The sequence below is a fragment of the Temnothorax nylanderi genome, unplaced genomic scaffold (genome assembly GCF_030848795.1).
Source record: "Temnothorax nylanderi isolate EJ_2023f unplaced genomic scaffold, tnyl_v1.0 TNYL_tig0078_pilon, whole genome shotgun sequence".
Taxonomy (NCBI): Eukaryota; Metazoa; Arthropoda; class Insecta; order Hymenoptera; family Formicidae; genus Temnothorax; species Temnothorax nylanderi.
Genome location: NW_027249140.1, coordinates 585,430 through 598,552, shown reverse-complemented (window position 1 = coordinate 598,552; position 13,123 = coordinate 585,430). Strand labels below are relative to the sequence as shown.

Below are 13,123 nucleotides of genomic sequence, written 5' to 3'. Positions count from 1 at the left end.
CGGAGGGAGGTTGCCGGATACGTCAACGTTACTTCTAAACAAGGAGCAACATTTCTGCGACGAACGAGGGCAGGATAACGAGGAAGAGCGCGGAGGAAACGCGCGCCTGGATCGTAATGGAATTTGGCCTGCTACCCGAAGGAAAATAAAGACGCGCTTTTCCTCCCCCGCCGGCCGCCGGGGGGAGGAAGCAGGCGAATGACAGGCGAGATGTCGCTATCGGCTGTTTCGAGGGAAAGAGAGAGAGGGGAGTCTCGGTAATCTAACCGACGCCGGAACCAGGACCGATAAACGAAAATTGCATTCGAAGTTTTCCGCGCGGCGTGGGAAGCGTTTAATTGTTTCTCCATGTCGTGTCGCGGCGCGTCGCATAGTTTCCTCAAACCTGTAAATCCCGCCCGACAATGCAATTTTCTCGAGCGCGCGGATCGAGACCGACCGCCCCATCCTCCCCGTCGCGCTCCCGACGCGACGTGAAGAGACGGTCGTGCGCGGAGTGACGTATATTAACAGGAACGCTATAAGTCGGAATAAGAATTCTCATTAATTTTCCCGTGTGTGATGTAACGACGAGACATCGATATTACTCGCGACTCAATTTCTCACCCTCCGTGGATGAATTTGTGATTCTATTACGGGACGAAAAGCTGTCGGACAACCTAACATGTTATTCTTAAAAGAGGAAAGCGTAATCTCTTCAAACTCGTAAATCCCTCGTGCACTTCAACACCGTTATGGTTTACAAAGGTGGGGAACGGTTTATCTTGGAATGACGGGAAAAGCAATGTGCGCCTAATTTATGTCGCAAAAATCCTGCAACTCTCTCTACGTGTAAGTATGCATTCCATTCTAAAAAAATGGCGTCAAATATTAACGGTGTTAAACGTAACAACTGTTTATTATAATTTATTTGGAAAAATTTATTTTCTGTTATCCACAAAAAAATCTTCCGCGTTTGATCCATGAACTGGACGGGCATCAATCCCCTGATACGGCGCTGCACTATGAATAAAACGAAAGAGAAAGAAAGCCGTAACAATTCAAAGAAACAGTGCGATGCTCATGCTCGCTTGCTCGCCTTGTATTCGCGATCGCGGCGAAATGCCGAGATACTCCGGCGCGCATTTTCGCCTTCGCGCGAGTGGATGAAGCGGAATCGGTTACCGCCGGCAAAGCGCTCGGAAAATCCATCGTTGATCGCCTTTTGGTACGGACTACTGGCCGATTCTGCACCGAGGAAATGAGTTTCCCCGGGTCGAGCTACCGTAAGCTACCATAAGCTTTTCTATTTCCCACCGTTTTTCTTCTTCTCTTGACAGCCCCGTATGCGAGGGAGATTTAAAAACGTGCTATAGCGTGACCGTGAAATTCGATACACCCGACAGTGCAAAAATTTTCTAATTTTAGTATAAATAAAAGTATCTTTGTCACAAAAAATACTAATAAATATGTGCGAGCAACTTAAAATTGTTTAAGAATTAATGACTCTTCAGACTTCAATAATACTTAAATAATACCAAAGTTTGAAAGAAATATCGAACATCACAAAAAACTTTTTAAAGTTTCACACATATGCATTATTCGTTACTATATGTCTTATAAAAAAAAAAAAAAAAAAACGTAGGTACGCGTCAAGTCATAAAATTTGCGGGCGGACTTATTGAGTTTCGGTTACGTGTCCGATATAACTCGCGCGAATAATCCGATTTAACAGATTTTCCCATTAGCAGTGATTGAATTTTTCATCAGACATTTGCACGACGAAAATGTTTGAACGGGAGGTATGGAACGGTAGCCGAAAAAAGCCAACTTTCATTTCGGACAAACGGGATTTAAACGAAATATCACTGGCACGCGGAAGCGCGACTTAATGGAAAAAACGAAATATCGTTTCCGGTGCTTTAATGGACGCGCGTGAAAGATGAATCGGCGGGCGCGTGTTTCTTATTGTACGAACAGCTGGCGAAACAGCGAGACGATGATTAAAATCTATTATCGTCCCGTAAATGGCAGCCAATTTACGGAGCTGGGAGTTAGTTGCAGCTCTCCGCTCGCGCACGGCGCGGCGTTTCCAAGAACCGCGCTCGTTTTCTCGATTTGAAATAAATCGGGCTATCGGGGAACTTAGCTAGATCGCTAGTACCTGACTAAGCATAACGTGTAATGGGATTAAGATCGTCGCTCTCGTTAATCCACTTATACGCGGCGCTCTGCGAAACTCGACGAGACGTCACCCCTTCTTCTGAGCCTAAACCCATTACGCGACTGTGTATGCATCTATGCACCCTCGTCGGCGAAGGATTAGGTACGCCCGAGATTCCGGGAGAAAATAATATTTAGGAAACCGCCGCGTGTGTATGGCGTTCTCGTTTAGGGACAACGTTCATGAATATAAATCTCCATATGCGATGCTGAGCAGTAATCCCCTATCGATAGCACACACAGGGAACTGCGCTTTCGGGGAGATCGCTGGTACAAGATTGCTTTTAGAAAGCAATTTTGATCCTGTATAATATATAGCAATTAATCATAGTGTTATAAAATAAGAAAGTATGTACACTGTAATATTAATTACATAATTAGAGAGAAAGTGGGCAGAAAACTTGGACACGATATGGTAAAAAAAAAGATGTAAATCGTATTATTGTTGAATGATAAAATAAAGTATGGAAATGAAATATCTATATTATTTTTCTCTAGCAATTTCTTGCCGCGATAAAAATTGCTTCTGATAAAAAGCTAATCATTATAGGATAACCAACGCTGTTACATAATTCGATAATAATTATCATAACCGTTTCTACATTTACATGCGAATAACGTGGGAGAAATCGGAGAAAACTGATAATTCCGAATCGATAACCGGACAACGTACAGCGAAGTCAAAGCGCAATTTTCGTTTTGAACATTATTCGATATCTCGAAATGATGATCATGGACATGAGAATTAAAATGAACGTTTTCAGAGTTCTCCAAGAGGAACAGAAAGAGAAAAGGAGGAGAGAGGAAGAGAGAGAGACAGAAAGCTAATTGGCTCGTGCACTTTATGCACATTCGCGGAATCAAAAATATCCGTCTGGATCTCTTGCGTCTATCATTTTCAGTTCTCCCTCCGCCAATTAATTACAGCCAAGCTAGAGATTCCACAAAAGCAGATCGCGCCGTCTCGTTTCTGCCCGCACCTTTTTACCGGCTCCCTTCTTTCGTTCGCCGCGCGGATTATCCCCGTGACGACGAGAGGAGGGGGAAAAGGCCCCGAGACTTCTTTCGCCAGCAATTATTCCGAGAAAATGGATTTCGCGATGTGGCGCTGGCTGCGAGAGGAATACGATCGTCCGAGAACCACGGCGGCCGCCTCCCCAAATCCGTTACATGATTTTAATAACGCTCTTTCCCTGGTGCTAAATACCAGCGAAAATCTCGCATCACATTCGCGCGCCTTTTGATGAAGTTTGCGCAAAAATTCAATTTCCACTACGTTGCGCCGAGTCGAATTCCGATAGATTAGTTTCACCCTATTTTCGGTGTTTTCTATGCTTTCTATTATTAAGTATAACGAAGCGGATTATACGGGATCGGAAACGTTATTCACCGTAATATTCATCGGGCAATAGCTTCCATTAACCCTTTCGGTATTTCAGTGGAATCGAAACGCGAGTTGGTTATAATTGGACGAGACTCGTAATACCCAAATTCGTGTATTAATAATATCCAATAGAACGTTCTAAGCGCTAAATTTCATGTTATTGTATAATAATATATTAGTAACTAAAAATATATCGAGAAATTGATGTTCGTAATAATTTTACAATTTGACATTTATGCAAAATCTAAAAATAAAAATAAAAGTTTGCCATAGACGAAAATAATAGTATTACTGAATTAACAATTTAAAAATAGTGACGACTTCTATGTTAAAAAAGTTACATCGTACTATAATACATGGAAATTATATTTTATTTATATAAATAATAAGAGAGCCCGAAGTGTTTTAGCAATCCCATCCTATCTATTTTCGCTAATTCTTACCAAGTCACTAAAAATAAACCTATCTTAAAGCTCGTCAAAGTGCTTCAAGAGCCATTTCTATAGTCTTATTTTTGGTGTCAAAATGTTTATTTCACCTAGGATATTTTGGTGCCGTGGTTCTTTTTTATGTATGATACATGCAAATAAATATTTAAACAATTATGAAAAAAATATGCGCTTTGATTCCACTGCTAAAATTATATCTCACCCTGTAAGAAAATTTCAAATCTAATGTAGATCGCGCGACATAATTTTCTCTGTGATTTATTGGGATACCATATTATGCATTCGAATCGTCGTGTAGTGATGACTGGATACGTGCTTTTGTGACGTATAAAACTAAAGAGATTTTCTTTAAAGCCATATAAAAGACCGTATAGTTTTACGACAATCATTAACCGCCTGGTTCTTCTTATGTATGTAGCTGCAACCTTTACATCGGAGTTGGTTATGGCATTGTAAAATTATACAGTTTGCATTACGTATACGGGCGGCACGTGCATACGCATTATCGAATATGCATTATGCAAAATTTTATGAAAAAAACAATTACCCGACATCGGGCGACTCAAGAGGATAATTTAAATAAAACGTTCTCCTTACGTGTTAAGGCGTTTGAAATGCTCTAAAAGCGTAATAGGCAGATACATTGCGCTTTATAATAACAGTAAAAAAAAGAGGAATGTTCTAAATGTCATTGTCGTATACGCATTAGAAAAATGTTATCAGCACTTCATAAGATATTCTCTAAACTATTCTATGACAAACCTGAAGCAGGCATCTTCTTTGCAAAATTTCAACTCACAGAGTGCAATTTAACATAAAATATAAATTGATTATTTGGTAATTACGCTACAAAGAAACAAGCAAATAACGGAATCTCAAATTCAATATTTTAATATTTTTTAAAGCAATTTTTAACTTTAAATAATTGGATAAACAAGGGACTATCGATAATGAAATTAACAAGTAAAAACAGGCTTTGAAAGTTCAACGCGGTTGACGGTGCGTAAGTTATATCGATCTTTAATAACTGCTAGGATGGATAATTATAAATCGGATGTTTCGGCTCCTCTTTGAGCCATCTTCAGCGATGCGGTAACAATTAATTAAATCAAAATGATCTCACGTTCTCCAGCGAGAAATGAGCTACTCGAGAATTCTACTAACTCATTTCTCACCGGAGAACGTGAGATCATTTTGATTTAATTAATTGTTACCGCATCGCTGAAGATGGCTCGAAGCACAGCCGAAATGTCCGATTTATAATGTACCCTACTTACGCACCGTCAACCGATTGAACTCTCAGGGCTCCTTTTCACTTGTTAATCTTGACTTCAACAAAATTTAATATTAAAGTTCCATCATTGCAAAATAGGTTCCTAATTAAATTCTCGCTGGATAATAAAATATCTGCTAAATCCTAACGCAAACGTTATGAAGCATCAAGAGCACAATATAATTCACTGTTCCAACGCAATATCTTCTTGATACTAGAACTAGATTATACCACGTCACATCGTAAAAGCAAATGCATTTAATATTGTTAAATTTAGTATAGAGAGTCGTGACCAACGGCTGTGATTCACGTAAATTCGTGAAAGGTAAAATTCACGGTTGCTCGGCTATAAGAGGGAAACTGGCTGGCGTAATTAGTTACATGCATCATAGAGCTTCGTTCGAGCATGAAGGGGCGATATGAAACGAATTCTTCTATCCGATCGACCGCGTTTGCGCAAAGCAACCGCAGCAACATTTATGCCGTTTCCATTGCGATGCTGTTGGTCTTCTGTGATCCCGCTACTTTTGTATCGTTTTCTGCTATCCCGCTCCGCTTCGATCCGCGAGAGTTCACGGGGTATTGAGCGAAAGGAACGCGTAATTCCCGAAGATTAGTGAGTAGTAAACGCGCGGCTTTCAAAACGCACGGTTAAAAAGCGGGTTTACGGCGCATCGATGCCATGCATCAAACCGTACAAAAAAGCTATATAGCTTTGAATAAAACCTCCGTTGTAACGTTAAATGCGCGCAAATGTAACCGACCGATTAATATCTTCAATGTTTCATACGCATTTACGGACGATCTCGGTTATCGGGAATAAAGCGTTCCTCGCGCGGACTGTTCGCGAATATGTTCCCACGAGAAATACATTCTCAGTTACGGCAGCGTCATAAAACCATCGCGTTTCACAGCGACGTTTTTCGCGCGGTAACTCAGTACGTGTCGCCAATAAACCGCGTGATTATACTACGTAGAAAAATGAAGCTGAGACAAAAAGAAAAATCCGCGGAGACATTTTATATACCGTATTAATCTCGGCATAAAAGTGCTTCGTCTCTCCGCCGATTTCGTTGCGTAAATCGATAATGTAACAACAATGGGCGTTGCTACACCTCGTAGAAAATTTAATAGTTACTTTTTGCTCAGAAAAGTTATTTTATCTCTTAATAAATTGCAGCACAAATACATTACACGCGGTGGTACAAAAATATTTTTAAACGTTTGAAATAAATTTAATTGTATCATCGATTATCAAAGGATATATAATAACGGTTTGAGAAATAGATATAAAATTAAGAATGTTAATTCTTGTAATGTTAATGTGTGTATTAAACACCTTCCGTCTAAATTGTATAAAATATATAGTAACTAATTATATACTACAATATAATGTTATACATATAACTAATTGAATATATAAATTAAATATTATATTGTAATATAATTGAACTTTTTATATAAAGTAGAAAAAAATGAGAAAAATTTCGATTCAATTACGTCAGCCTTTTCTATTACAATCGGAATTTTGTATAACCGGGAAAGGGGCTAAAGAACTCGCGGCACATCGGGGGATCGACGCCGCAGTGCGATTGCCGGGAAAACAATCTCCTGGATGCGAGATCGATGATCGTAGAGCGGTAAAATCACGCGCTCTTCTGGGCTTTACGATGGTGCGATCGACTCGTGCCTAGCACGCTTCGCGGTCCGGGCGCGGTCGTAAATCGGCCGCGATACGGCCGCGAAATTACACGGACGTATACCGGCGTTACAGCCACGGGAGCCCGCCTAACCCGGCAGATTCCATGAATCCCGATCGCATAATTCATCTCGCGGGCAGCCGTCGATCCCGCTGAGGCGTTAACGTCAGCGCCGCGCGTTTCATTCCATCTACGCCTGTATATGAGTAAAATTAGATCTCTTCGGCCATACTCACCACGGTATCACGTAAAATTGCAAATATTTAGCAAATTTGAAAGATATTTCTCGGATAACCATCAAATAGATTTTATGGATTGCACGAAGTATTAAAGACAAATATACTCATCTCATATATAAAATATAAATCTCATCATTAAAAAATCAATCTCATATATAAAATCTAAATCTAATTATTTTATATAATATAAGAACTTCCAAAATTCAATTTTAGAGATTGTGATAACAAATTAATAAAGAGAGCGCAGTCTAAAATTTTCTCGCTAGTCCTATATTATGTAAAGCCCAGAATTCTCTAAAATTATCTTATTTAATAAAATCGATATCTTTGGACGCTATTAAAAGCGTTGTATGGTGAATCACAGAATTAAATAACCGGAGTATTGTCTTACGCGCGTGATTAAATGGAGAATTTATGGATATCATCTACTTTAATTGCAACGTCACGATTCTGTTTCGTTTTCGCAATGTCTCAAGTTTAATAAACCCCTTCATCGCAGCTACTATACGCATTTGAATATTGAAACTCGCATATCTCGTTACCTTCGCTTACGTGCATAATTAGCGTTAACCGATGCGCGTGCATATGTATATGCGCGACTGGTTGCTTGCTACAATAACGCGCGTATCGCATCTATTCCAAATATTAAACACAAGACATGAAAGCTAATTGTAACGACACTAAATAATAAATATAATTTTAAACCACAAACGTTGAACTACATAAGTAACAAAAGTTTATTGGTTAAATATTAAGCAATTGCGATAATTGAAACAGAGATTAAGATATTACACACACAAATCTAAGAAGGGGACTAAAGTTTCTCCACGAGATTGAATTTTATTAAATATCATCTCCATAATCTTTCTTTTTCTCGAATCTAACTCTATTTTTCAAAAATTTTTTCTTATATTATACTGCAATATAATGTGCCACAATAAAATTCGTTTTTGCGATACATAATGTTTATTCGTATTAAAAGAAGATTAATAATTACGTTACTATATATATATTTTTATCTCTTCGGAAATTATAACTGCGATACAAACGTCGATGATCGTCTCAAGATGATTCATTAAACTGAGATTTCCGAAAATGCGGCGCACGAAAAGCGCTCGGAAACTGGATCGCGCCGTCTATGAGTATCCTCAGTCGAGGAACTTCGCAGTTTCTCCCAAAATTAGCGAAACTCGTTTACACCGCGAGACAGGTAGTTTCGAGACAGGGCCGTTATAACGACGAACTCGACAGAAATGGTATACACGCGTCTACGTGCTCTTGGTGCAAGAAGAACAGGACAGGAGGGAGAGGGAGGGACAGAGGAGAGAAAGGGGATGAGAGAGAGAGAGAGAGAGAGAGAGAGAGAGAGAGAGAGAGAGAGAGAGAGAGAGAGAGAGAGAGAGAGAGAGAGAGAGAGAGAGAGAGAGAGAGAGAGAGAGAGAGAGAGAGAGACGCAGCGACAGAGAACGGCTGATGCTCTAAGATACTGCAATTTCGGAGGGGCCGTTAACAAGGCACGTTACCAAGCACCGTTTCTGGTCGGTTGAAACTGATGAACATTCGGAATATTGCTGCTTCTCGGCGCGTATAAATTCCTCTAGGTTTATCGAATTTGACATACGTGTCGGCTATACTAAAATTACATCATCGTAAAAGTATAAATCCAGAAATCTCTGAGCTATAGGCGTTCATATTATTAATTTTAAATCCCATTAATTCCCCATTCGTAGCCGTTACGTACATCAAAAACCGTATAAGTGAGAATGAAATTTCGTATCTTGAAACGAGTCAAGTTATATTTAAAACAAATGATCAATTCTGTAAGTAAGAAATAAAATGAAAAACAGAGGTTTACTCACAAATCCGTAAGTTGCTCCACCATCAACCGATGTTTTTCCCGTGCTCCTCACAGATGTTAATCGCACTCATACGACACTCATTCGCAAACACGATTAGCTACGCACTAATTAAGGCCTTCACACATAAAATCGCGTAAGGACGTGAAACGTAAGCGTAAGAAAATCGACCAATCCCAATCAAGTATTGTGCTGTCCGTAACCACAGTAGGGGAAAATACTCGATTGGGATTGATCAATTTTCTTACGCTTACATTTTACGTCCTTACGGCATTTTATGTGTGAAGGCCTTTACCGATATTACGTTAATTGCATGATACTTTCGGCACTCCCGTCGTTGATCATACACGACACGAATTTTACTCCGCTACGACGGAGTATTGTAACGTAAAATATTTACTTTAATGAATAATCGTTATCTGGATATATGTTAACGAGTCGTCAATTGTGGCATTAGCTAAATTCACGGTACGATAAAATTATTAATGTTAATGACCACGGAGAGTCGTCGTGCTCGGACATCTTGTCGCGATCGCGTTTTGAACGGTAAAGGCCGATCTACGTAAAGACGCTGGAGGCAGGATGCAGGTCGCATACATGAACGCGAGATGACGTTTTGTCAGACGCAGCGTACACGTATTCGCAAATCGGCCATACGCGACGAGTTGAACCAACCTCAACTTTCTGCGTTGCGTCGTTGCGAACAATTTGCAAATGCGTGCACGCTGCGTGCGATAAAACGTCATCTCGCGTTCGCAACTGCGTCCTACCTCCAGCGTCTTATGTAGATCGGCCTTTATTAATGCCACGACGGAGCGGGGCTGACTACTTCAAGTCTCGCGAACATAAAGCGAAGGTTGTATGTTGCAAAAGAGCCGTCGATTCATTATCAGGAAATGTTTAACACACGAGATAAAACGTAAAACACATATATGCTGTTTCTCGAGTGACTTGATTTGCAAATCATGAGTTACTTCGCGTTTTCAATCTTATAACGGCGGGAGAAAATTACATTTAAAACGCGAAAATTAGAAAATCAACGAAAAATGTATTCAAATCCGAATATTGCGAGAAAATAATTATCAAAAAACATGTATAAGTATCGAGAATAAATAATTTACAATTCCACTGTCCTTCGGTTTTTATCGCAAGCAAATGAGGTTCGTGAGATATTTATCTGTTAGAAACTCGTCGTTTCAATAATCGAATCTACGGAAATCATGGAAATTAATCGATTGTAGGGAAGAGATGCTCGTATAGGAAGTGATCGCGTTTACGCCTTGTACCTGCCGTGAACACGTCTCGAGAGATAATGTAATACGCGGAGCAGCACGCGCCACTACTTATCAGTTCGAGTCTCGACGCACAAATGATAGCGGCAGCGCGCTAAGCGCGATGGCCTTGGCGCGGGGGCGCGGAAGCGCGGGAGCGCGGAGACTTTGTATACAACGCTTGTACGTTATGTTATAATAACAAAAGCCAAGGCTGCGTACCAGCGGAACTGTTATCGTCTCGAAATATTTAATGCTTTATAAAATCGCCAATTATCCTGTTCGCCGCTTGTATTTTTAATTAAGCTCGATAAATGTGCTATTTTGAGACATCGTATGCTTCGTTCTATGGACTCATTAATATTGTCGTGGATGATGATTAATTTCATTCGATCGAAAGAACGTTCAGAATGGAAACATTTTATAGTATCGAGTATTAAATTTTCAATAAATTGAGAATTTATTTCAATCTGTTTGATACAGGTATAAATGTATATTATTGTTAGAAAATTTTAACCGTTACGTGAGAATAATTTATTTTGTTTTTAATAATAATTTAAATACTTATTTATTCATTATTCCATTTAAACATTAAAGATAAAATTTATTTTTGTTTTGATCGAAAAGCAATTTATAAAAATTAATTTAGTCCTCAATCAAATCGCAATTACAAATATAATAAAACAAATATCAAATTGATCTCAAGATTTGTTAAACTGTACCATGTCTCAAGACTGGTTTAGACTGCGTTTTTAGCAGAAATATGACTATAAAATAGACTTGTTCTGCAAATACATTTTAACATTGCAATTTTAATAAAAAAGAAAAAGAAAAAAGCTTAATATATTTATTTGCATTGATATTATTAATATTTATCTGTATGCATTTTGTAATTATACAATCTTACTGCATAATAACGTATTAAAGAGATTGAAACACAGAAAAATTTAATCTATTAAATTGAATTTTGCAGTTATATATATAGCTCTTAGAATTATTTATACAATTATTTAATAAAAAAAACTCATGAAATAAAATAAAACATGCAAATCCGTCGGTCGTCGGAAAACGAGTAAAAACGAGTAATGCTATACGGAGATACTAGCATAGCAAACGAACTCGATTATAAATAGGGATTCTATTACAGCGGCTCGTAGGGCTTCCCAGAGCGTTGACATACTTGAAATACAATCCAATTTTATGTTGAGCGCAGCAAGAAAGTTTTCCGTACGTCGCGTCGGCATCATTTCGAAGTCGATTACTCTCGCATTCGAAAGCGCCGCGCACTTTACTTCGTTCTCTAACATCGACAGATTCTGATTGTCTGAATTCTCCCGGATTTGTCGTGTGGACGCTATACCCTATATCTAATATATTTTGTTATTCTAGCTTTTCCCCTACGATCATTCATCATTCATCAGAGAATCCATTTATCTAATGCTATTAGAATAGCACGATCGATCGATAGCACATAAGGGAAGACCACGCATTATTGCGATTAATAATATCACCCCATGCTCAAACTGAATAATAAGATCGACATTTTGTCGCGTTTTACTTTCATTAATTTTAGATTAAATATAATTGCGTAACTTTTAATTTCACCATACTGATGTATCATATATAATAGTAAAACGATCAATGTTTGATAAATAAAATAATCTCATAGTTCTTGACAATAAGATAGACAGAGGCAAGACGTATAGACACATTTTGCATATTTCGCAGAGTGCATTAATGCCATGCGCAAAATCGCAACTCGAATTTATTTTACTTTGAAATAGGCGCGCCGGGGGTTAAATTTAACAAGGGAAGGATCTCTCTTTCGGTTCGTCCTGCCTGGATGGATTCATCCAAACGGCGCGCGCGCGCAAACGATTTGCCCTCTCGTCGAGAAACTTTAAGACAACTCGTTACGAAGCGACCGTCGTCGTCGTCGTCGTCGTCGTCGTCGTTCGCCGATTTCAACCGGCCTGACTGTTTCGCGAACGTCAAATCCTCGGAGGCTGTAAAGCAGACTTTGCGCTTCGCGGGAGCACTGTTGAACGACGTCATAATAATGATAATTATTATTATAAGTTTGTGCAAGACGTCTGCGCGTCACCCAAAGTTTGACGTTAATGCGGCACCGTGCGGAATTAACGTCGACTTGGTCTTCTCGAGACTTGATTCTCTGAGATTTGCTCTCGCAACGATCCGCGCGAAGATATTCCGGTTTAGCGAGTTAATACGTAACAACTAGTTTCCATGACGAATTTAGTTTGTCGGGCATTCAACATATCCAACAATGAAAGAAGCAAAACTACGAAAATTGCTTGAAACTCGCGACATTTTCGGCGGCCATTCGAAACTCATCTAGCACACGATAAAAAATATATCACGATCTTTTTAGTTGAAATAATATTACCGAAATTGTCTCGCAAGTTTTATTCTATAAAAATTCAGCAGATTGCACCCGATCAAATAGAAATATTTTCATCGTCCGCTGCAAATCACGTTTATGGACTAAAAGAGGAGTTGGACTCTGCGGTTGAGATCAAAATGGCTGAAGTGGATATTATTTCTAGCTTGAGAGCGATATGATGAAAAATAAACTGGTATACGTTCTCATTGCTGTATGTTAAATCTACCGTGCGCGTTCCGTCATTTTCTGTATCTGTAAAACACGTCGCGATAAATTGAGTTAAACTACAAATCAATCACGTTATTCGCCGTTACCAAATCGCGCTTATTGTTAGTGTCGCGAAGT

The 13,123-nt window shown here is 39.1% G+C and overlaps 1 protein-coding gene and 1 long non-coding RNA gene across 6 annotated transcripts in view; both read right to left on the bottom strand.

Annotated features, from left to right (window-relative positions):
- LOC139774320 (uncharacterized) overlaps window positions 1-9,849 on the bottom strand; it is a 72,323-nt gene extending 62,474 nt beyond the window's left edge. The window contains exon 1 of the long non-coding RNA XR_011718553.1: window positions 9,107-9,849. This is a non-coding gene — a long non-coding RNA (uncharacterized lncRNA). The remainder of the gene's footprint in view (window positions 1-9,106) is intronic.
- The window catches only part of Fas3 (fasciclin 3), a 301,684-nt gene that overhangs the window by 166,965 nt on the left and 121,596 nt on the right, over window positions 1-13,123 (bottom strand). The window lies entirely within an intron of this gene.